Raw genomic sequence first — 25,492 nt, 5'->3', positions numbered from 1 at the left:
AACACCACAGCATAGGTGGCTCCCTCCTCCGTAGCCGTGGTAGGGGGAGAAAGCATGCCAAGGTCTGCGGAGGTATCCATACCACTGGCTTCCCCCCAACTCCTCTTTCCAGTCCGGCTCCTCCAGCTGGTCTGCCAAAGGTTCAACAGACCCCTCCCAGTCCTCCTCATCTTCCTCTGGCTGCCACTCAGGCAACAGGGAATACCAGGGAAAAACAGTGGCACAAAAGTACCGGTCAATGCCGGTCTGGCTCCGTGTCCAAGGCGAGGTGGAGGCCCGGGTCAACGCCGGCCGGGGACATGACCGGTGTCGGAGGTGGTGGAGGCGTCATCAATCGAATCCATGCCGGAGGAGGTGTCGTGAGGTCGACCGGCACCGTTCCGGATCCAGGCCTGGATCCCTGTGGGCCCTGCGGTACCGAGGCCAGAGCCGCCGGTATCGAAAGGCCTAGAGGCCACAGCTGAGTCCGTGGGGCCTGAAGGCACGCCTGTGTAGTCGGGCTGCCCAAAAATGGAGTGGAGGGCTTCGTAAAAGACACAAAGCTGGGCAGGGGATGCTCCAGCTCCCGGGAAGGGAGGGAAGCTCTGAGCCATCCCAGTAGGATCCGCGGGTGGAGCCGAAGGACAACGACCTTCCGCGTCCCGCGTTGCGTCGGCCAACGGACGGTGAGAAGGCGAAGAGCGACGTTGCGTCTTCGCCTTCTTCTTGTGCTTCGACTTACCCGAAGACGAAGACTTCGATTACGAGTGATGGGGTGACTCCGTGACCGGTCCCACGACCTCCCTCTCGAACGGGACCTCAAGCGGCGTGGAGCTGACTGCCAGGCCTCCAGAAGCTTTTGGGACCGCTCCCGCAAAGAATTAGGGCTCATGGCCCGACAATCGGAGCACGACTTCGGGTCGTGGTCGCGCTCCAGGCACCAAAGGTGCGGATCCGTGACTGACATCAGCTTGTGACAAGAGTCACAAGGCTTGAAGCCGGTCCGCCGATGTGACATCCCTGCGTTCACCAGGAGTCGAACAACTCGAAAAAGATGTCAACAAAAAGTCGAAAAACACTAGTAAAAAAATGACTAAGGGTATGCGCTGGCTGGCGTGGAAAAAGAAAAGAACTGACGTCAGCGTGCAGGGGCGGCATCTGAGTAGATACTGCGAAGTCATTCTGGAGATCACGACGCAAATGAGGAATGTGGAGTGGACCGACACCACCTACCGAAGCACAAGGGCACTGCTGAAGAAAAATTCTCTGGATTCAGTCTGACGCCTGGGGGTAATTCTAAGGTAAGGAATGTATAACTAATAGTCTCTTTCAGATAAGTCCTTTTATCGGCCAAGATCCAGAGATCCACACTTAGGCAAACTGATTGAAAGATCTTCCTCTAGTCGAATAGCAACCTTCCATAAGGGAAATACCCTCTCAGGCTTCGGCACTGAACAGCACTGATCGCCACATGCGATGATAGCAAAAGTACCATTGCCTAACCACCCAGATCTACAAAAGTTTAGCATCAGGCTAGCATTACTCAAACCCGACGCTGAACCTGTTTTGGGATTAACAAACCCACGCAAATTGGTATTTGCATTGGTTAGTATGGAAAAGTAACGCAAAGCAGCGCGCAACGCTGCTGTGCATTACTTTGCCTCATGGGAATGGTAGATGAGCGTTCCCATGCAACCACGCATGCTTTGTGACGCTAAACCCTATCTACTAACATTGGCAGACAGGGTTTAACTCCCCACATGAACGTCACTGGAAAGCAGGCGTTAACAGCAGAAATATTGTAATTTCTCCTTGCTTTACCGACTTTGCGTGCGTGCTGCACTGTGCAGCACACATACAAAGTAGAAAAAGCTTTAAAGTGTGTCTACACATAGTATTTTTTACAGGAAGGGTACCCTTCTAGTACAAAACCTATAGTAGAGTAAGGCACGCACCCTAGCGATACAGCGCTAAGGTGTGTGCCCGGCGCACAACAGCTGGAATAGCGCTGGTGGTAGGGAGAGGGGAGGAGAGTGCCATATCTCTGTGAAAATGGCACTCTCCTGCTCTCTCCCTGTCGTGCAGCGTCTTTGAGTGCCGCGCTGGTTGCCTGGCAGCTACGAGATTTTGGGGCATGGCATTGCTGCACTCCTGTTAGCAGACTGCTGTGCATTTGATGTTGTTTGTACCCTACATAGCTGCAGAAACTCAATAACTAGCAGTCCAGTGAACTGTGCTGCAGGGTATGCCATCATCCTCTCTGACAGACCCCTCATCCTATCACTTGCTCTTCCATGTGTACCGTAACCTTCTGTCCAATCGCATGTCCTTCAGCCTCAACAGCTACATACAAACCAGACACAAACGTGACACCATAGCTTGGAAATCTGTCAAATCTTTTTTTTTTTTAAAACCTTTATTTGTGCATATGAAAAGGACAAATACGGGCCTACAACCTTCAGGCCGGCCACAAAACGGTTAAGCACTGAGACACACATTACAACCCCTGTGCGTCAATGGTCAAGATTAGCAACGATTCAGGAGTTATACACTGGAGAGATCCTTGACACCAGGGGAAGGAGAAGTAAAGGTTAATTTTAAGGTTTTCAAAAATAATTTTATCGAGGAAAAAGTCAGTAGAGGATAGAGCCAAGGAGATTCGAGTCCGCAAGATGGCTTCATCACACGGGAGAGCAGCAGCGTCATTAAAACGGCCATAGAAAATCTCAGACAGTGAGGCGATGCAGTTATAGAACAGGATAGTCACATGAGTAAATACGCACCCCTCCAAAGCCGCCCTCACTCAATCCACCCCACACCCGGACCCCGAATCGGAAACAAGTATAGCGCAGAGACATAGAAGAAAGAGGCCCATAGAACCAAAAAGAAAAGGTAATTTACCCCCCCACCCTACACCAATGCGGAGGCTACGGCCTGCCCCCCCCCCCGGCATAGTGCCTGTCACCCAATGAACCCGAAATATAGACAAGAGAGAAAGTAGGAATAGAGTAAAGAAAATAAGAAAACAAAGAAGAAAGCGGGGAGGAGCCCACGTAACCTCGGAGCGCCCGAAACCACCGGCCAACTACGTCTCCACACACTAAGAACCCACCACACCCAAAGGGGTCGTGTGAAGATAACGTGTGACAACCATATAAATGAAGGCAGACAAATCGCCACGAGTGCGCACAACGTATGCAGACAGTTCCAGTCCCAGTCCAGCCCATCCGTGACACCATGGTGATAGAAATCAGTCTAGCCCTGGCCCGATCGCGGGCGTAAGATTAGACTAGCCCCCACATGAAGGCCCCGCAGCCCGTGCAGACAAAGACAATATGGCCGCTTGGAAGAAGATGGAGAAGTAGAGTCACAAAATGGCCGCCGATCATCTATTGAGGTCCCCTTGTGCACCATATAAAATCCAGACCTGGCCTGTAAAGTACAGGAGTTCCACATAAAAGAAGCCGTAGGCCACCGTGAACGGTTCCTCGAGGACGTCAGGTGTCGCTCAGCTGGATACTCTTGCGGACGCGGTGAGGCAGGCAACAACAAAGCAGGCATCAATGAACGCGGAAACAAAGTGTCCACACTTGAGCAGGAGATCGATTGATCCTGGGTGCCGGGAAAGCCAGATGCAGACACCAGTGTTGCACGGTTATACACAGTCGTTGCGTCCCCGCAAGAGGACAGAAGCACTGGCAGACCCACGTCTTGTTGAGAACAAACGGGGCGCTCACTACCCGCAGCCGACAGTATGGAGTCGAACCGCTCACTCAGCGTTTGCAAGCCAACACACAATTGCAGACGAAGGTCCCGCAGGGCAGCCAGAACGGAGCCGCATGTCAGCGGAAGCTGCGCCCCCACTTCGGCAGCAATCCGGGACGGCACTGTGGAGCTGGAGTCTGATAGAGGGAGGGCGAAGCGGGCAGCGGGCGAGACCGGAGCATCGCCCCCCAGCAGCGAGCAGGCAATCAACGCCATGTTGTACCGCTGAACGGTACAGTGGCCAGGGGGGGGGTCGTAACAAGGAGGCAATTCCACGCAGGTCTGCGCCGCAACAGGTGAAAGCCAACAGTCGCTTCCCCTCCCTCGGACTCTCTTTGCAGCCGACTAGGCAATAGAAGAAGGGGGTCCGCAGCCTTCCACAGCGCGGGCCACAGAGCGAAGCAGGCGACCCGCCACACCGGGGCTTACCCTATAACTCCAGCCCGTCAGGTGAAAGGTGAAGGAGGTGTCCGGGCGTCTCTCCCCCGGCTCATCTGGCGACAATCCGTGGTATGAGGCGGGATCGGGGCCGCGGGGCTCAGATTCGCGCCGGGGGTCCAGTGACTGCGGAGCTTCCAGGGGGGCCGACCAAGGCCACAATAGAGCAGGGGTCCAGCGCGGAGAACAAAGGCCCCAAGAACTCCGGCATCCGGGCGGGCTCAGACTCCGGGAAAGCGGCGGCGCGGTCAGCGCGTCGTCGCGCACGTTGCACCTCGAAAATCGGCGAGGATAGGAATCAGGATGATAGTCCGAGGCCCAGGGCCGGCGGAGCCGGGCGCTCAAGCGTCTGCTCCGGTCGCCATCTTGGCTCCTCCCTCGGAAATCTGTCAAATCTTGAATCGCGTGCCACCGGACAATGCTTCCAAGCACTGTACAACCCCTGCAAGCTAAGCACGTGTAACAGATATTTGCATGCAGGAAACTTAGCACCCTCAACCAGTTTCCACAAGAACTAAGACAATCACCAGTCCCCACGGTTCATAAGGAAACTAGAAGAGATTATTGACCATCTTTAGCTTGTAGCGCACAGAAATTAAATCTCCCAAGAAAGTCTCTATAGCCTGCAAGGCCTTTATTAAATCATCTGTAATTTATGTTTCTTCATGTAGTGTAATGAGTTCTGCCCTTTTAATCTGCCCAAATGTTTTGCTTTTTTATTCACCCAGTTAGGAAGCTGGCTTTGTATGTACTGTGCTAAAAAGAGCTATAGCGCAGAGTCCAGGAAGTCCCCAAAGGTGTAGCAGAGGATAAAGTAGAGAATACCTTACTCTGAATCTACTGGTAGCTGGGCTGAGCAGTTAGACGTAGCAGAGGGTAGTGTGAATGCATTTAGTGTGCACACTCATACAAGGCAGGAGCACACACTCAATGACTGACTCCAGGCCAATGGTTGTAGAAAAATAATACTTTTATTTCTAGGAACTCAGTTACGAGTAAGTAGACTTTTATGCAATTACTGGCAAAAGGTTTGTATAGCATCAAACAATACTTTACATGTGCAAGAAATGCTTTTCAGTACAGTAAAATATACTTTGTTTTTAGGATCACACTTAGTACAATACAGGGAGAGACCAATGCAATCCTATGGTAAAAAGACAGGTGAGTAACTTACAGGTAAGTAAATGGTTTTGAGTTTGTCTCCAGGGGTTTTGGTCGACTCTGGGCAAGGGTCGGAACAAAGTAGGTACAGGACGGCTGAGTGCAGAGGTCACTGGGCCCACTGTTAGCCTATGGGAGCTGAGGGCACCTCGAAGAGGCAAAGGTACCCGCAGTTCAGGTACACAGGCCCTGTGGGTTGAGGTCCGCACTGAAGGGCCCACCAAGTAGCACTAAGGCTGCACCACCAGTGGCACAAGGGCGACCAGGTGCAGAGTGCAAAGGAGGTGTTGGGTTCCCTGTAGAAATCCATGGAGATCCTCGGTTGGAGAAAATGGCCGCAGGCTCATTCCAGAAGACTGGCTGAAGCAATCCACCAATTGGAGAGGTGAGTTGGATAGTGGGGGGGGGGGATGCCTGGACACCACCGGTTGAGCAGTCCAAGGCCTGGGGCTGCGGGTGCAGGGGTGTCTTTAGGCGTCCGGTTTCTCTCACTAGATCTGGTCGGGGGGGGGGGGGCACTTCAAGATGAGGCTGCAAGTGTCGTGTGGAATTTCAGGAGAGGTCGTCCAATGCAGGATCCCAGGTCCGGATCGCCGGGGAGATGTCACTAGATTGTTTGGGCACCTGGACTCGGGCCGTTGGCGTCGGGTGCAGGGTGGTGCAAGTGTTGCGGGTCTGCCTTGGTCCGGGGTCCTTGAGGTTGTTTCTTTCTTGACAAATCTGGTGTCCACAGGAGGAAAGAGTCTTCGTTGAAGGCAGCTCAGGTCTCTGGGGTTCTCAGAGGTTGCTGGCTGCAGGACATGCTGGTTTCTGTGAGCAGGGTCCTTGAAGTGAGAGACAGGCTGGAACGGCTGGAGCCAAGTCAGCTGTCGTCTTCCTCCTTCACTGCTGCACAGCTTTTTCTTAGGTCATCGAATATGGTTCAGGGGCGCCCTTAAATACAAGACTTAAAGGTGTTACTTAGGTCAGAAGACAGTAGCCAACGGCTACTGTCCCCTGGGGTGACTACACCCTTTAGGTGCCCCCTCCCTATGGAAAGAGGGCACATCCCTGTTCCTACGTGGCCTAATTCTCCAACCCAAGATGGAGAATTTTGAAAAGAGGGGTTCACCTTAGCTCCAAGCCAAGGTTGACACTCCTACTATGCTGGCTAATTTCCCCGCCTATCCTGCTGCCAAAAGTGGGGCTGGGACAGGGAGGCGGGCGTCTCCACTATTTGGAGCTGCCCAAATCAGCATAACACAAGGTGAGAGCTTTTGAGGCTTACCGCCAAGTGCTGCTGTTCCTGCTGGAGGAGGTGTGAACACCTCCACCGAGAGCAAGCTTTGTTTCTGACCTCTGAGAGCACAAAGGCTCTGCCCCCATGAGGTCAGAAAACCAGTCTGGTGGTGTCTGGCGGGCAGAGACCCATCAGCCAGTACACTAGACGCTGGACATTTTTCAGGGGGCATCTCTAAGATGCCCTCTGAGTCCATTTTATAATAAATACAACACTGGCATCAGTGTGGGTTTATTATGCTGAGAAGTTTGATACCAAACTTCTCAGTCTTCAGTAAAGCCATCATGGAGCTGGGTTGCTCGTGTTGACAAATTCCCAGTCCATGAACTGCAAGTGACTTCACTAAACTTTCAGTGTCCAAGAATGGTCTCAGACACCATAGGGGTATATTGTTCATGCAGCTATGCCCTCACCTGTGTACTCTGCCTTATGGCTGTATGGCCTGCCAGAGGGGGGGACTTACCTATGCCACAGGCCTTGGTGTGTAGGCATGGCACCCAGGAATATGTGCGATGTCGACTCTTTTAGTTACACCAAAACACATAGCCTGCGATGGCAGTGTGTATGTGAACAAAGGAGGAAGCCCAGACATTTGAAGCCAACATAGGCTCCACTTTGAAATTTTAGTGGGAATTCTCTGGCAGTGATGTCATCTAGGGGTCGAGCTGAGACCACTTGAAGTTGCCATATTGGATTGTTCCAGAATGATGTGCAGGAGGGTTGGGACAGGGGTGGAGAGGTAATGTGGCATCCTAGGATTGGCCTGGGTTGCCTGACATCTAAATCTTTCCACTTACACTTATAAATTCTTGCAGAAGGGAGTGAGAGCTAGCTAGACCCTGTCTTAGACGGCGGTGGCAACAACACCATTGGCAGCTGGAATAACAAGCCCCCTGATGGACTAAGCACTCTGTCTGCAGCCGACACCAGGACTAGTGTGTCCCTCCAGGGCCAGGGGCCTGGTCCACTTGCACCATATGAGGACCGGTTTGGGGATGACCTGGACCTTTGTGCCACAGCAGGAGAGGAGCATCAGAGACCAGGCAAAGGAGAAAATCTGGAGCAGGCAGCCAGTGAAAGCAGCTCCTAGGAAAATATGTTTTTTGGAGGCCAGGAGGCCTTCTGCAGTTTCCAGTGGCTAGAGATCACCACCAGGAATAGAGTGGGCCCAAGCATGAGAAAATAAGCCCAATGGGGCACGAGATATGCACTTGCAAAGTTTGCCCATTTTAACTTGCCCAAAATCGAGCTGACGAGTGAGTGGCAATTCACTGTTGATTACAAGATTTTCCCTGTGGCGGGCTAAGCCCAAGCCCAGGAATGGGGGTATGGTGGTGGTGGGGGGGGGGGGCGACGCAACCCTTGTGGCTACAATTTGCCAGCAGGAGCATGCATCTGGCCACCTCTCCCATTTTGGGACTGCCCCCAGGGCGCCAATCTCCCTGAGGGCTGTTGCAAGCAGAAGCTGGGGCCCGGGACCCCCATCCTTGGGCCCTGACGTGATGAAAGGGGGAGTGACAATGCCTCACCCCCAGGGTGGTTGCTGGCCTACACTTCCCATGCACAGCGACAAACGCAAGTCGCATACCTTGCCTACACGAACCAGGCAGTAAGAATGAGGATGCTGGCTCCCATGCCGGTAACCAGCAGAGTTGGCGGGGCACTGTGAGGACAAGGCTGGAGTGGGGGTTCCCTGCGCTGCCCCAGTGAAATATGGATCGGGGTGTCCCAGGTGGGACTGAGGCCCCCATCTAAAAAGAGGTATGAGGTGGGGTGTGAAGCCCTGCACACCAAAAGTAACTGTGGTCAAAATCGCTACTATCAAATGAATTGCTCCACGAGGGAGCGCCCTCTATGCTTTGCTTCTGTGGTGCCCCACAAGGATGGCAGGGGCCCCACCAACAAACAAGAGTGTGTTTGGAGGCTGCAGGAGTATAGCAGCTCCTCTTTAGTCATCCTATGTCTCTAGGCATGAGGAAACCGGACCTGGGGAGATTTTTCACAGTTTTTTTTAAACACTTTGAGCGGGAGCTTTTCCTCTACAGCTTGGGAGTGCAGGGACCTCTAGTGGTTGGTCTTATGGCTGCATTTGATGTGCTCTAAAGTGGTCCAAGAAAGACACAGACATGTTATGTTGATTGTAAGTGGCTTATGTAAAAATGTATTCCTGAATGTGATTCTGATGAATCTCGCAATGCTGTTTATTAACAATAATAAATGCCTTTAAAACATGTTTACTGGTGGGGGCGTGGCCACGGCCCGGGAGAGATGGTCGCCTAGAGTGCGAGCTTGGTCGCGCCCGCCACAAGGATCAACCTACCTTAATCCCTTCGATCCCGCAGACCCCCCTCTGACCCCTGTAGTATGCGGTGATCATGTGTCTGCAGTTTTAGTTTTACCTGACCACGACCTTGCAAGCACTGTCATCCCTCGTGTCTCTGACTGGCTTCAAAATAGCCGACGCGGGGACACCGACCTAACCACACTACGACCAAGAGACACGGAACAGGCAAAGAGCACTACGCTACAACAGTTACTCCTCTACGGTAGAGTGCACACCTGAAAAATGGTAGGTGTGCTTATTCATGTCTTTTCTGCCCTTCATATGTACATGGAGGTGGTATCCACTCAATATTTCGCCTGACCATAAGATGGCCACCATGGCAACCAGCTGTTGCTTCTAGAACTTTCCCAGCCTTAAAAGACTCGCCGTATGTAAGTGGATAAAAAGGCACTCTCTACTTAAATAGAAACTACATACCAGCTACCAACCTACCTCCTAATCTGACAACTACTGTCTTTCTATCTACCAGCTCTGTGCACACTGTGGAGTCACTTGGGTGCCTTGGGACAGTGTGCCCCTTGATGAGAGCATGCAATTGTAGGGACCTCTGGGAACCCCCCTAGGACCACTCTTCATTATTGGGTCCCCCATCGTCAGAGCCTACTCTCTGATCCAGTCTACCTAAACGTCCACCCAGTTACACAAGCCTCAAACTAAACACATCTCAATAAGCGGATAGTTGCCCTCAAAATACTCCACGTGGAGGATTACCCCACCAACATGGCAGATCAAAGATCATAGGATGCAAAGGGGGCGTACTAAGGACACTAAACCAGCGCATAAAAGAACCAAACAGGAGCCTCCCACCCCGGACTCCCCCATTTTTTTTTTTTTTTGTTGAATATTTTTATTGGCATTTAAACACTCAGAAAACAATACAATCAATGACTATCCCCCGCCTGGGCATGTCAAAATACAATTTCCATCGCATAAATTTCCCAGCTATGAGTCCACAGTACATGGGTAAATCGTTGCTCCCCCCAGTCACCCTGCAGGATAATCCTTAGAGGCCCGCCCCCTGGCGCCCCCGGACTCCCCCATCTAACAAAAATCAGACAATAGTGAAACTCTGCAGCTAATTATGCAAAAACTTGACACTCTCCACACCCTTGCACAATCCACAAAGATTACCACAGAATCAATGCATGCTGTTCTAAAATCCCTGAAATAAGACCTGCTGGTGCTGGGAGGCAAAGTTACTGAAGCAGAAACGCGTACAAGTCATCTGGAAGACCACAAACTAAACTCTAATAAGGCAATCACGGCGACTTCTGCACGGATGTTCCGCCTGGAGAAACGTATCATGAAACTTGAGGACAGAAACAGAAGGGGTAGCCTGCAAGATTTTGGTCTGCAGGTGTTGGACTGAAAATGTGTCTAGCTGACTCCTAGCATTGTGCGAGTTAAGTTAGCATTTGCGGCACCCTTTTGTATTCAGCCGCCATTTTGCACTATGATCGAACATAACCTTCTTTCTCATAATGTTTGCCTCAGCAGAAAGCAGCCTCAATTGTTTCTCCTCTTCTTATTCAAGGTTGAGCTTCATTGTACTAATGAAACGATCGTTCTGTCTTTGCATGCCTTTCCTCTGGAGTAAGCCCTGCTCCCACCTCAGAGAGACGAGCACAGGCTGAGTAACCTTGAAGCTAAGATAATGTGTACCCGGTCTCAGGATGATAGCTCGTCCGTTTGTACCTCCTTTGTTCATCAGTGCCCAGGCAGGAAAATTCCAGTCTGGGCGTGTCTTAGGGGTATTGGAAATGTACATCTGACCTTACCTTGTGGACGGGGGTCAGTCCCTCGGCAGCTATCTAAGGAGGCTGGTCAGACCGGACTCCACCCGAGCGAATACTAATAAAATAACTTTGGTTTGTATTCTCTCCTGTCTGACCGACTCTTCATTTGTATGGAAGGCTGAGAGGTGGTGGCGAGTGACCTGGGTGGTCCTAATCGGGTCACTTCCTTCAGTTGATGCCCAAACAGGGACCCCATCGGGTGAGTGACCCTTCCTTGCCCGTGGACGGGTGAGAGGGACGGGGCCACGTCAGGTCAGACGGGCGGACTGGGGATCCCTGATTGAGAGAGTCCAGTACTAGCAGCTGCCCCGTCTGTCAGACGGGCGGTGTCTTGGCCAGTGGTCATCCCGGCTGGGGTCCTGAACGGCAAAACCCTTAGATCTGACCTTTTGGTCCGAAGAGTCGGCAGTGGAGAATAACTTTGTTTGACCTGTGTGACCCAGGTGAGTTTGCTTTGTTTTTGTTTTGTGGCTATGACGCCACTTTGGTTTGTGTTTGGTACGGTCCGAGGATCGTTTTTGGACAAGCGCTCTTTGTGAATATGGTATTGTTCTGATCTGGATTAAGTGAGGTCTACGGACCAATTTTGCTAAGATATTTGCAAATATCTGCTTGGCATAGATAGAGAAAACTTTTTTGTTTTAAGATGCCATGTTTTAGTAGACTATTTTATGTGAGTTGTTGTTGTTCTAGTGATGCTTGATTGAAAGAGAGTCAGCCTGCGCCTCCAGAAGGTACCCCAAACTTTGAAATATATGTTAAGCATGGCCTCGGCCCTATTATGTTTAGTACATTATGGCACAAATATACGAGGGACAATGCCGCGTTGCAGTGGCCGTTGACGGGCACTTTTGATGAACAAAAGCATAATTTCCTGCAGGATGAATTGTTCACGAAAAGTAATAGGCAGTCCATGTTTGATTCCCTTAGAAGGTGGCAAAAGGAAGCCAAACAGAGACAAATGAAAGCAGAAAAGGAGGCCTGGAAAGGAAGGATGCAAACGGTGACTCAGAAAGCTGTTGTGTACGATAGAGAAAGGACTAAGAAGAGGATAGAGTTTGCTGATAGGAGGTTCAGAATGCAATGTGAAAAGTCTTATGTGGCTCGAGAAGACAATGATGCATTTGTGGAGGAGTTGTTGGACGCCCAACCTCTGCCTTCCTACGCCCCACAGAGAATATACCCTGCTGTGCCACCGCTCCTTTCGTCTGTCTCTTCTGCCTCTGTTGTTTCTGTTTCTTCTGTTACTGACCCAGCTGCTTTGGCTGCCGTGCTTCCTGCAGTTTCTGTGGCTTTGCCTTCCGTGCCTGCGATAACTGTTAGTCTCCCTGCTATGCCTATTGTGTCAGCATCATTTCTCTCCCCAACCCTAACACCCACGACACAGCCATTTACTACTTTAGTGCCTGTCCCTTCCGTCACTACTCCTTCCCTTATCTTTCATTCCCCGACGTTACTGGGTAGTGGGACACCTGTACGGGGAGCGGGGACCGGGCCTGGGCGACTGCTAGGGAGCAACTCGGGCGGACATTGATACAATCGGATGTGGGAGAAGAGGAGAAAAGGCGGTAGCCCATCAGGCAGCTGAGTGGGCTCGTAACCCCATTTACAGTGTAGGGGATGTGTGGGAGGTGATGAAAGACTGAGTCTTTTGTCCAGCAGCATGCCCTTAAGCACATGTTGGCTACTTTGATTGGGCTTTGGGAGCAGTGTTTTAATGAGGCAGCAACACAGATTATCTATGATATTAAGGACCATGTCTATGTAGCTGACATCATGCCTGGTCAGGTGTTTGGTAATGTTGCGACGATGGTTGCTTACCGAGGTAGGCTCCTTGATAAGAGCCCGAAGAAGGTGTCTAAGTTTCCGATGAGGGAGGTGCACCTCATATATCACCCAGAAATACCAGAGCAGTTATCAGACCAAAGGTAAAGGCTTGGTTCCAAGAACAATGAGTTTACCTCATGGAAGAGGAGTGAGGTTTTGTCCCTTAAGACTCAGTTACCCAACTCTAGGAAAAATCAGACAGCATATTATAAGGAATTGACTGAAGCAGCTTCTTCGACTGTAATGACGCTTGCTGACATTGAAATGTTCTTTGGTCTGCTGGTGCCCTTCGATATTTGGAGGCAGGTGCACACACAGGATCACGTTGTGGGATTGGGGAGAAGCCTAAGGCTGAGATACTAGCTTTACCTGGTCGAATTATTACGTATATGCATTCTCTTATTCCACCGAGAAGGGTAGATTGGGACAAGTTAATGGCATGTCGCCAGAAGAAAGATGAAAGTGTCTGATTTTTTCACTCGGTTTGAGGGTGTATTTTTTGATTTTAGCAGACAGGATCTGTTGGTGGAGGGAGGAGTCCGACTGTTCGTTAATAGATTTGTTACGAACTTGCTTCCTGAGATCGCGACTCGGTTGCAGGCTTCGGAGAGTACTTGCACTACCTCCTCCCCTTCTGTAATACTGAGAATGGTGCAATACTATGAACACAGAGAGAACGATGAGAAATAAAACATAGAGAAGAAGCATAAGGAGTTGAAGACGAAGGTGTTGTTGCAGCAGGCGTCTAGGGGAATGGGAGGGGACGCTGGTCCGGCCCAGCAGCTTCCTCGTACTAGCAGGAACACTGGGCCAGTTGGGCCCAACTGGTGCACATACTGCAAAGAGGAGGGGCACTGGCATAGCGATCCCCGGTGTTATTACAAAAAGTTGAGGCACCCAGAGGACGAGGTTCTCGTGGACGGGGCCGTGGAGAGGATGGGACACTGCAGGGTCGCTTTGACCAGAACTATTTTGATGACCCTCGAGGGAGACCGTATTATCATAATGATTATGATCTGGATGAGATGACAGGGAAGTCTCACAGTTAGGACAACCAGGGACAGGGTGAGGGAACAGTTCAGATACCTGTAGATCAGCGCAGTCCATGTGTCACCGCGGATTTGAAAGGCTCAGTTAAGAAATTTTTGGTGGATACAGGTGCAATGAATAGCTCTGTTTCTCATTCGCTGGTCCCTGGGGCAGCTCTGTCTGGCCAAAATAATGTTTTGGTAGGCTTTTCAGGGGTACCGGTTGTAAGCCCCATTTCCAAACCTCTTGCCTTGACTATCGGACCTTTTACTGTGGAATCACATTTTTTATTGACACCCAATTGTGGAGAAAATGTAATGGGCCTAGATTTATTGAATAAGTTGCATGCTACAATTGTTTGTTCTCCGGAGGGTGTCTATATGACAATGGGACCAAATGTGACCAGTTCCAAGCTGTGTCTGTCCAAAGATGCGCCCCTTCCTGTTGAGTTTAAGGATGTGCCGCCCACTTTGTGGGCGAGGGGTGATACGAATGTGGGCCTCTTGCAAATTCCCCTAGTTTCCATCAAAGTTAAGGACCATGCTGTTTTGTCCCGTATTCCCCAGTACAAAATTCCTCAGGTGGGGGAGCAAGCTTTGTTACGCATTATACAAGATCTGATTGAGTCGGGAGTGGTTGAGGAGACAGCAGCGAATGTGTGTATCAGCCCTATTCTTCCTATTTTCAAAAAGGCATCCCCAGACTCCCCCGATGACAATGCAGATGTTTATCGTTTTGTGATTGATTTGCGCGCAGTTAACAAAATAGTGGTACCTCAGTTTCCGGTGGTCCCCGACATTACTGCCATTCTCACAATGATTCCTTCCTCTATCAAATTTTTCTTTGTCATCGATTTGAAAAAAGCATTCTTCAGTATACTAATTCGCCCCGATAGTCGTTATTTATTTGGTTTTACACTAGCTGGCAGAAGTTTTAGATTCTGTCGCGCTCCTCAGGGCTATACTGAGAGCCCTAGTATATATAGCCAAGCTTTGAAAGCCCAATTGGATTCCCTCACACTTTCTCCAGGTAATGTATTGCTCCAGTACGTGGATGACATACTGATTGCTTCTGACACTGAACAGGCATGCAAGGACAGTACAGTTAAGTTGTTGCTCCATTTGGTTCACCATGGACATAAAGTGTCCCTTTCCAAATTTCAATATTGTCAACAGGAGGTCACCTATTTAGGTCACCTACTGTCGAAGGAGGGTAGGAGATTGACACATGAGCGCATTAGGGCCATTGCTAAAATGCCCACCCCTAAAACCCAGAGGAATGTACGCGTCTTCATTGGCTTCACTTCCTACTGTCGACATTGGATCCCTAATTACTCATTACTAATAGAGTGTCTGCTAGCGCTAGCCACTAAAGATGTGCATGAGCCCCTGCCTTGGACACATGAATGTCAGCAGTCTTTTGAGCAATTAAATATTGCGCTTTGCTCTGCTCCTGTGCTAGGCACGCCTAACTATGGGAAGCCGTTTGTGTTGTACGTACACGAGATAGCTGGTTGTGCGCATTCTGTTTTAACGCAGGCCTTTTGAGGTAAGCAACGGCCGTGTGTTTATTTTTCCGCTATGCTTGATCCAGTCGCCAGAGCCCTCCCGAGCTGTCTAAGAGCGGTCGTGGCTGTGGCCATCTCTATAAGGCAATCGGCTGGGCTCGTACTTGATTCTGACCTCACAGTCATGGTCCCCCATGCTGTGGAAACTCTCTTGAATAAGACCAAGACGCAGCACCTTACCAGTGCACATCTGACCGGTTATGAACTAACTCTCTTTGCCCCGCACATTACGATAGATGTGACACTCTGAACCCTGCCACGTTACTACCCCTCCCTTCTGAGAGTACAGAAACAGACATACATGATTGTCTCTTTCGGACAGAAGAAGAGACGAAGGGACGGGTAGACATGACTGATGTTGCCTTAACTGATCCCCAAGGGGAACTATATGTTGATGGTTCTTGTTTCAAATTACCAGATGGTACTACCACTGCAGCACATGCACTCACTACACTGCATACAGTATTTGAGACATCACAAGTTCCTTATCAGTCCGCCCAGGCAGCTGAGTTAGTCGCCCTTATTAGAGCTTGTGAGTTGAGCAAGGGATTGGCTGTTAATATTTATACTGACAGCCAGTACGCCTTCGGGGTCGCCCATAATTTTGGTTGGCTCTGGACAGAGATAGGGTTTCCCACATCCCATGGTACACGCATCCAGAATGGGCCCCTTATACATAGGCTTTTGTCTGCCCTGACACTCCCTAAGAAATTGGCCATAATCAAGTGCAGTGCCCACAAGGCGATTACTGATGATGTTGGAAGGGGAAGCGCATTTGCAGACCAGACAGCTAAGGAGACAGCTCGAATGAAAATGAAAAAGATGTTTGTAGCGGGTCCTGCTAGATGGGTACCCTAGGCCACCATGTTTGAGGATACCCTAGACAATGTGAAAGAAATACAGAGTGAGGCCACGATTGAGGAGTTAGCGGTATGGCAGGAAAGCTCAGCACGCTTAGACGAGGATGGGTGTTGGACGGATAAGTCAGGAAAACAGAGATGGATGTTACCAGATGCATATGTCCTCCCTGTGGTCACTATGGCACATGGGCCAGCCCACATTAGCGCGAAAGGCATCTGCATCTGTAAATTGTTAGATCCTGTATAACAGAATGACAACATTCCCAAAGTTGCTGCTCACTTAGTAAAGTACTGTATGGTATGCATGATGTATAATCCTGGAAAAGGTTCTCCAGATGGATTTAATCGAAATGGAACAAGTCAACAATTTGAAATATGTGTTAGTGGTTGTTTGTGCATTCAGTAAATGGATTGAGGTTTACCTCACTATAGAGAACCCAGCCATGTAGACGGCGAAGGCACTCCTAAAGGAGTTCTTCCCGCGTTTTGGTTTGCCACGAAAAAGGAAGTCACTTCAATTCAAAGGTTATCCAGCTGGTGTGCGACGGTCTGCACATAGAGCAGAAATTCCATGCTGCAAACCCAGTCAGCAGGTCTGATTGAGAAGTACACCGGTACTCTCAAACTGAAACTGGCAAAGATCAAAGAGAGCACAGGGTGACAGTGGCCAGATGCTTTACCATCAGCTCTTTTGTCTACAAGAGCTTCGGCTCACTCTAGGACAGGATTGTCGCTGTACGAGGTAGTGTTTGGACTCCTGGCGAATGTATGTGACCTCGTCAGTTCTCTGAAATAGAATACCCTTTACTTGTGGATTATTTATATGAGTTGACTAAAAATGTGTGCTCTATTCACCAACAGATTTAAAAAGCCTTGCCACCAGCTCCCAAGGGGCCAGGCCACAATATCCGGCCCGGTGACTATGTTCTGGTGAAAAATTTTTAGATGAAAGGCAATTTGGAGCCACGCTGGAAGGGGCCTGTTCAGGTCCTCCTCACCACTCGCATGGCAGGAAAGGTGGATGGCCGGAAGAACTGGATCCACTCTAACAACTGCCGAAGGGTACCCCTCCCATTGCCCTACGATCAATGGGTACTTGATGGGATCCGCGACTCTGAAACAGAACAAGTACCTCTATTTGTTCCCTTCTCAAATGCCCGACTGACGTGGGCACCCACAGAGGAGGAGAGCAACGCAGTGTTGAACAAGGCAGTTCCGCCTGAGATCAAGGCCATCCAGGAGCTCCAGCCTGTTGGCCCATCTGTGCTTGAGCCCCGGTCCCTTTGCCCCTCTGTGCCTGAGCCCCTGTTTGCAAACCCCTCTGTCCCTCAGCCCCTGTTTGTGGACCCCTCTGTCCCTGGAGCAGTTAGGTACAATTTGCACACCCGACGGAGGAACCGTGCACCAAAGGAAAAGTCCGATTAACAGGGATGGACTCGACAAGTCAGGCCACAGTAGAATAGGGAGAGGTGACATTGGTGCATTGTTCGGACATTGAACAGGATTGCTTGAGTGTGCTCCCTTGGGAAAGGGAGTTCCTCATCCTGTGTGACGTGGGATTTCTCCAAAGAGTTAGGATCGTCTAGCTCCACCGCTTGGGCTCAACAGCGCCAGTACTTGATGAACAATAGGAGTCTAACAGCGAGGCTCTGACGGACGCTGGGAACATTGCCTCTTTCTTATTTTCTCAATGTTGACTCCATTTCGTGTCCTTTCCTCTGATTTAAAAATGTACCCATTGGGTCGCCCCATTATGGAGGAAGAACAGCCCTTCGTGGCCCCACGTTTTGGGCAGAGTGGTTCTGGTTGGTCTAGCTGGTCTACCAAGAGTAAGATAGTTTTCGAAGTAATTATCCTGATCTTTTTGATAACAGTACTTGGAGTGGCGTGGTTCCTTGAGTAGAGATATCCTGATTGGTACAACGCCTGCTCCCCCTGAGTACATGTTCGTTACTTTGGCCCCTCATAAGGGCAAGCACAAAAGAACATATTTTGATAATGTCTTATTACAGATGCTTCACCACACAGCCCCCCTTCTAAAAAAATCGGGGGGGAAAAAACGGCATTGCTCCGGAGGCCCCTCCCCCTCCCTGCAGCACTCAGCAAATGCACCCCCTTGCGCGTTGTAAGTTGGGGAATTAATTCCCCTTGAATACTGAGGGTTCCTTGGGGCTAACTAGCCCACCAGGTACCTCCAGTGTGCGCCACAGAGCTGCTTTTTAGAGAGGTGTAGAGAGGTGTTCCGAGGCCACCCCCCATTTTACACCTACAGTTACTTACTGACTGGTGACATCACAGTCCTCCAATGTCCCACTTTTCTGACACCATTCTGATAGGGAAATACTGGCACCCTCCCAGGAGCAAATGAATGAAACTCACCAGACATAGCAGGTTTGCTCAGAAACAGAGTAAAATGTATTTATTGGTACCAATGCATGCACCATCATTGCTGATTAGCAAGGAAGAAGTCAGATCTCCTGCCTTAGGGGCTCTTTGACTGCTTCTCCCCAGAGTGGCTGGTCTCTGGGTGTTATATGCATTTTAGTAATGCCATGTCAGCTGAATTTAGAATAAGGCCCCAAGCCAAACATGGCTACCAGGGATGTGCAAGATATGCAGCATGCCAATTATAAACAGCTAGATATGGGCAGACCAGAAAGGCCGGCTCGACCCTGTGTAAGCAACTCGCACAACCAGATAAAGAACTACCATGAAGTCTGGACAGGCAGAGTGACCTCTAAGGGGTTCAGAATAGCTGTTGAAGCTTGCCCAGTCAAGGTCAGCTAGGAAGCCCTTTGGAGCTCTGGGCCTCATGTTAGTGTGATATCTCTAAGCACGATATCTTTGAAGTGCATACACATGAATTTATTTGGACATATATATATATATATATTTTTTTTTCAACAACGGGGGTGAGTCCCTCGACAGCTATCTAAGGAGGCTGGTCAGACCGGACTCCGCTCGAGCGAATACTAATAAACTAACTTTGGTTTGTATTCTCTACTGTCTGACCGACTCGTCATTTGTATGGAAGGCTGAGAGGTGGTTGCGAGTGACCCGGGTGGTCCTAATTGGGTCACTTCCTTCGCAGGAAGGAGCAGAGAATCAAGCCCCATCCTGCACTGCATTCATAGAAAAGTGGATCCCCCAAGTCCTAGGAATAAACTTTCCTAAAGACTTTGCAATTAAGCATGCTCACAAAAATTCCAACGTGCCCTGGGCCCTCATCTTCAGATATTTGCACACTGGGGCCATCCTCACCCAGACAAAGGAAATGCAGAGAATAAAATGGCAAGACACGTCCATTGGGATCTCGCAAGACTGTCAAACAAAGGAAAACACTCCCGTCCCAAAGCCAGAATCTGAAGGGTTTAATAAAGTTCTCCTTCATTGGACCAGTATGTCTAAAGGCAATCTACAATGGAAAGACCACCATCTTTGAAGACCCCAGGCACTTGGACTCCTTTATCGCCAGTAATATAAGATCTGAAGATGAGCTCCTGAAGTCTCACCGAAAATTTAGAACTAACTAACTCTGCTCCCCTAGCCAGCTCTAATCACTACTTACCAACACCTAGCAGCCTTGAACAGAAGGCTTCCCCTCCGAATCCTCGATACTTGAATAATAGCTAAAATAGTGTATAAGAAAGTGCACTCATTTTGCATGGTTGCCCCCACATTTTGCCAAACTGCTGATGTACTTTGACTGAGTGTGCCCTGGGCTCCTGCCAAACAGGTACCCAGGGCCTATGTTCTTACCCTAAAACTGCATTGAGACAAACCCGAATGCCACTCTTTGGCCATAGGTAAGTACCTTGTAAATGGTACCATAGGTACCAAGGGCACTGTGGCCAGGGAAGGCTTCTAAGGGCTGCAGAACTTATTGTGCCACCCTTAGAGACCCTGTACCTTCACACACACACACACACACACACACTGACATTGCAGGCTGCATGTTTTGGTGCAGAACAAAGTGAAGAGTCGACATGGCACACCCTATGTGCCATGCCTACAACCCACTGCCCAGGCATAGATCAGCACCCCTCTAGCTGGATGCACTATACCAGTGGTGAGGGTGCACGTGCATGAGCCTTGTACCCCTAGTGTCTAAGCTAATTCATAGACATTGTAAGTGCAAGAATGCCATTAAGAGTATATGGTACTGGGAGTTTGTCATTACGGACTCCACAGCCCCATAATGGCTTTACTAAAAACTGGGAAGTTTGGTATCAAACTTCTCAGCACATTAAACCCACACTGATGCCAGTGGGGGATTTAATGAAAAATACACTCCGATAGCATCTTAGAGATGCCCCCTGAAAAACGACCTAACACTAGTGTCCAGGCTAAGTGGCTTCTCACCAGCTGCCATCACCAGACATGTTTCTGGACTCCTGGGTCAAGAGCCTGCTGCTCTCGGGGTCACAATGCACATCCTGGGACGAGTTGCCAAGCCTCCTCCTCCAGGATGGGCAGGGTCAACGAAGGGGAAGCTTCAAAGGCTTGCCACTTTTGTGAGCTACACCAGCCCTTTGCTGCTTCCAGCATCTGGCTCCCACCAGTACTGACCCCCACTTTGGGCGGGAGATTGGGCAGGAAAATCAAGTGAGGAATGGAGGTGTGCCCACCTTTGTCAACCCCACCCCTCAGGTGGGAGAGGTGAGGTGAAGCACAACTCTGTCCCCACCATCTTGCCGACGGGGGGGACCCAGCCAACCAGAGTGAGGCATATACCCCACCTCCCACTGGAGGATGGCATAATAGGGGGTGTACCCACCCCAGGGAAGGGGGCCATTGGTCCCAACCCTAACTTACCTGTAACGCCCCTAAATCTAGTATTTAGTGGCAACCCCGAACCTTGCCTCCTCAGACAAGAATCGACAAGAAGAAATGAAGGACCGAAGAAGCCGTGCTGAACTAAGAAGAGGAGGACGCCCACTGACTTGGCCCAGCCCTACCAGCCTGTCCCCACCTTGAACCTGTTCCAGCAAACTCCTGGTGTGTCCTGCAGCCAGCAACTTCAAGAACCCTGAGGACCTGCCCTGACTTCCAACTCAAAGACTATGTCTCTCGTGAGCATCCGATTTGCTCACCCACAGACTCAGGCCCCAGCCAAAACCATGAGTCTGCACCACTCTGTAAAAAGGTAGGCAGTTTCAGTCGATAACCTTTAAGTATTGCCCGGCGGTAATCGCCTCTCATACCATTCGATAATTATCAAACAAAGAGGCAGGCGCTGGAGACTGGAAGGCAGGAAACAAAGGTTTTATTCCGACGGAGCAGAACACGTCAGATCGGACAGCAAGGTATCGTTTCGAGGTGCTCTCTCTGCGTCTCTGAGACCTGGTCTCTTATACACAATTATTTTATTACTTAATTACAGGTTTATTATACATGGCACATTCCTGAGATTGCTTTGATACATGAAAGGACATCCTCGGAGTCCCCGCCTCAGGCCCGCTCCCACACATAGCTACAGTAGAAGTCCCCACCCCACCCACAGTAGGAGATGGCTATCACACAGCTGGACATCCCGCCGATTCCCGGAATGTGTGCGACTGGTCGGGTCTCATGGGGTGGGGGCCTTGATCAACTGTAACTCCTTTGAAGAGGGGTGATTCCTTACAGTGGGAGCAATAAACTGCATCCGCAGGGCTAGGTGATGGCCTGGGATCGGCTCAGACAATCGGGCACAGAGGAAGGGGGTTATCAAAAGGGTGTGTGACCATGTAAGGGATGAAGGGAGGTGTTGGTCAGGCACGGGATGTGGTTCCAAGGCAGAGTCGCGCAGGAGGAGAGGTTTTATGGCCCGTGCATGAGAGAGCGGGGGTGGTCAGCGCGTGGGGGGATGTTCGCAGCGCCAGAGGGACGCGCTGGCGATCGGCAATGAGCAGGGAGAGAGGCCATGGTGCCTAAAATGGCTACCGTGTGTTTTTGCGTGCGGTGCTGGTGAAGAGGCAAGATGGCGCAGATAATGTTCAGTTACGAATTAAATTTCGACAGTCCTCCCTTTTAACATATCTCGCCAGCTTGTTAGTTCGGATCTATCCCCATAATATTACGTATTTCTACCTCATACAGAGCTTTCATACGTTCGGCTTCAAAGTTCAGAGTCTTAGGGCAGATACAGTTTGCAAAAAGTGAACACAGAGGTGGCAAGCATTGAATACCCAGGCAGCATCCACATAGTATCACGATTGGTATTAGGATAAACGTAAACAACCTCCACCCCCAGTTTTTTATAGTGTCCCAGAACCAGCTCCCAAGCGACCATCCTTCTTGTTCCTGATGAACCTCTGAGGAAAGTCTGTGGAGGTGTTCAATTGCTTTGTAGACTGAGGGTGAGTTATCCGGTACGTAGGTACAACAGCTGGATCCAATGATGCGGCATGCTCCTCCACGGTCAGCCAGAACCACATCTAGAACGAGGCGGTTCTGAAGAGCCACCAGGCGGACGGCCTGAAGCTCGGCGGTGTTGTTGGTGAGGATGCCAGCTGTAATGTTCATTGTTGTCTCAACTGCCTGGGTCAAGTGTCGGATGGCACGGCTGTTCGCCATCGGACCCCAAAGTGGAACAAGTCCCTTTACTGCATCCAGGAACTGTGCTCCGGTGGAGTCGGCTTGCTCAATGTCCCTTGCACGCTTCTGCCGGTGGTGGTTTGCTGGAGCCACATACGTCGGAGGAAGGATAAAAGCGATGTAACAGGTGCCCCCCCAGCCTTTTGGAAGCCAGGTGTAGGCCTTAGTACCACAGACGAAGTACATGTTTGGGGAGGTAACAAAAGAGGGTGGATCAACTGAGTCTAATGTTCGGGTGATGTGGCAGGAACTGTGGCCCACCAACTGCGTTCCCAGGCCTTCGATGCATACAAGCCTGAGACGTTGACGACAGACAGGGCCACTGTCAGGGTGGCGGCTGTTCGTTTCCGGAGGTAAGAGAAGGTGAGTCTGGCTGGATTGTTGAACACCTGCATTTCAACTCGTTCTTTGGCAGGGATGTCCATATGAAAAGAGGCGTTTGATGTCAGAGGGCAAAAGGGAGCAGAAGTTCTTCCTGTTTAGTTCAGCCAGAACCCATGATAGAAGTGTGACACAGTTTTGCTGGAAGTGGCATTATCCTTGTAACTCTCTTGTAAGAGGATCAACCAAATGAGGCAGGAACCATGGACAGAGAACGGCGAAGGGATGAAAGGGATAGAGTGTCCAGTGGCATGTGGTAGCAATCCACAGATCCAGCAATTCGTGGCATTAGCGGCAAGATTGTGTTGGTGTAGCAACTGCACAAAAGAGTTATTCCAGAACTCCTTACGCCTATCTCGGAGTTGAGGTGAAAGTGAGATCAGATGGTGTTCTTTCATGGTGGTAGGCTGAGCAGTGGTTAGCAATGTCTTATGAGCGGGTGCACTCTCTTCCACAATCCAGAAGGTGGCCATGAGGAGGAGGCAAAAGAGAAGGGCGATGAAAAGTGTAATAGTCTTTGAGCTGTGCATTTTGTCAGTCTTTGGGTCTTTGTAGTGGATCTTCGGACGTCCGGTTGCTTCCATCATCTTCGTATCGGGCGCTTCCATCATCTTCAAAGGACTCAGTAGCGGGCAGAACCACAGACTTCGTTTAGCTTCTCTCCTGGAGGCCTTTGTTGTGTTTAGGCTACTGCTCTGAGATTTAACTTAGTCAGTGGTCTGCTTAGCCGAAATTCCCTCCTTTCGACGCAGATTATACCCTTCTTTGGATGGCACAGTGGGATCGGGAAATTTTGCCAATTCAAGTGTCTCTGTATCAGGGTAACAGCTCAGGGATGGTCGGTCTTTCTCCAGGAGCTCCTCTTGGGTGGTGACGTTTTCAGTTGTCGTCAGGGTCGAGGATATCTTCTTGCAGTGATGTGCATGCAGCCAGTTACGCTTCTCCTCCACTCGAAGAGCTGTTCGGGTGGTGATCAAGACTTGCCAGGGGCCCGTCCACCGGGGCTTCAGAGTCTTTGCGCGCGGGAAATTTCGCACTAGGACGAAATCACCGGGTTGGATGTCGTGTCCGGGGCCCCTGGAAGCATCGGGGATGGCCTGCAGCACCTGTTGATGGATAACAGACAGCGTTTTAGTCAGATTATACAAATAGTCAGACATGAGGACGTCCGGGACGTCGTGAATGGATGTCGGTTTCGGTGCAGTCCAGAGGTTCATGGGTCGCCCGAAGACGACCTCGTAGGGGGTTAAGTGGTGCTTGGTAGGGGTGGAACGCATTGATAGCAATGCCAGTGGGAGAGCGTCTGGCCATTTCAGTCCCGTGGTGGCTACTATTTTTGCTAGTTTGAGCTTCAGTGTGGCATTGTGTCGCTCAACCAAGCCTGCAGATTGGGGGTGGAAGACCGCATGAAACTTTTGCTTTACACCCAACCCCTTCAAGATGAGTTGGATAACTTCGGCTACAAAGTGGGGGCCGTTGTCGCTCCACAAAATTCGACAAAGGCCGTAACGAGGGAAGAATTCCTTCAGTAGTACCTTTGCGGTAGTCATGGCAGTGTTGTCGCGGGTTGGATAGGCCTCCACCCACTTGCTAAATGCGCACACAACAACAAGCACGTATTGCAGGCTTTGGCACCTTTCTAATTGGATGTAGTCCATTTGAAGGACTTCAAAGGGATGGTCAGGCACCCCAAACCCTCCCCGGGGTACAACAGTTCCTTTCCCAGGGTTGTGTTGCAGACATATTAGACATTGTTGAACCAGGCGTTTAGCTGAGTCTGGGATCCTGTCATTGTACCAAACTTTGGAGATGAGTTCGATCATGGGGGCAGATCCTATGTGTGCGGGGGAGTGTGCCATGGTCAGTATGGGAATCAGGTATGAGTCGGGTAGCAACCATTTGTTCGTGTCTTTAGTCCGCCAGCAGCCTTCATCGTCTTTCAATCCCACCCGTGCCCATTCAGTCAATTCGTGTGGTGAGCTGGCCAATTGGATGTCCCTAATGGTTTCCCTAGCATCCTTCCATTTTTCAGCTTGTGACCTAGTCATGTACATGCGTGTCGTCGTCCTATTCTCGGCTGTGGTTCGGGCAGTGATGTCAGCCAGCGCATTTCCCTGTCCAATAATGTCCATCACCCTTTTGTGTGTCTGGCATTTGATCTCAGCTAGCCGTTTGGGGAGGAGGACTGCTTCGGTCAGAGCGGAGACTAGATCTCCATGCAGGATGGGTGTGCCATGAGAAGTCAGGAATCCCCTCTCTTTCCACAAGAGCCCAAAATGATGAACCCCCCCGAAGGCATACTGGCTGTCTGTGTAAATGTTTGCGGTCGTCCCTGCTGCTAGAATGCACGCTCGTGTGAGAGCAATCAGTTCTGCCGCCTGTGCGGATCGCTGTGTGATGCGGGCTGTCTCAATTACCGTTCGGGCCGTGGTGACTGCATAGGCAGCTGAGGTGGTGCCGTCGGGGAGCTTGATGCAAGAGCCGTCT

The 25,492-nt window shown here is 50.4% G+C and overlaps 1 pseudogene; it reads right to left on the bottom strand.

Moving 5' to 3' along the window:
• Positions 1–22,078: 22,078 nt before the first annotated feature.
• LOC146797165 (uncharacterized) lies at positions 22,079–23,616 on the bottom strand (annotated as a pseudogene).
• Positions 23,617–25,492: the final 1,876 nt, after the last annotated feature.

This window comes from Triturus cristatus, chromosome 10 (assembly GCF_964204655.1).
Source record: "Triturus cristatus chromosome 10, aTriCri1.1, whole genome shotgun sequence".
NCBI lineage: Eukaryota > Metazoa > Chordata > Amphibia > Caudata > Salamandridae > Triturus > Triturus cristatus.
This window is presented reverse-complemented; position numbering and strand designations above follow the sequence as displayed.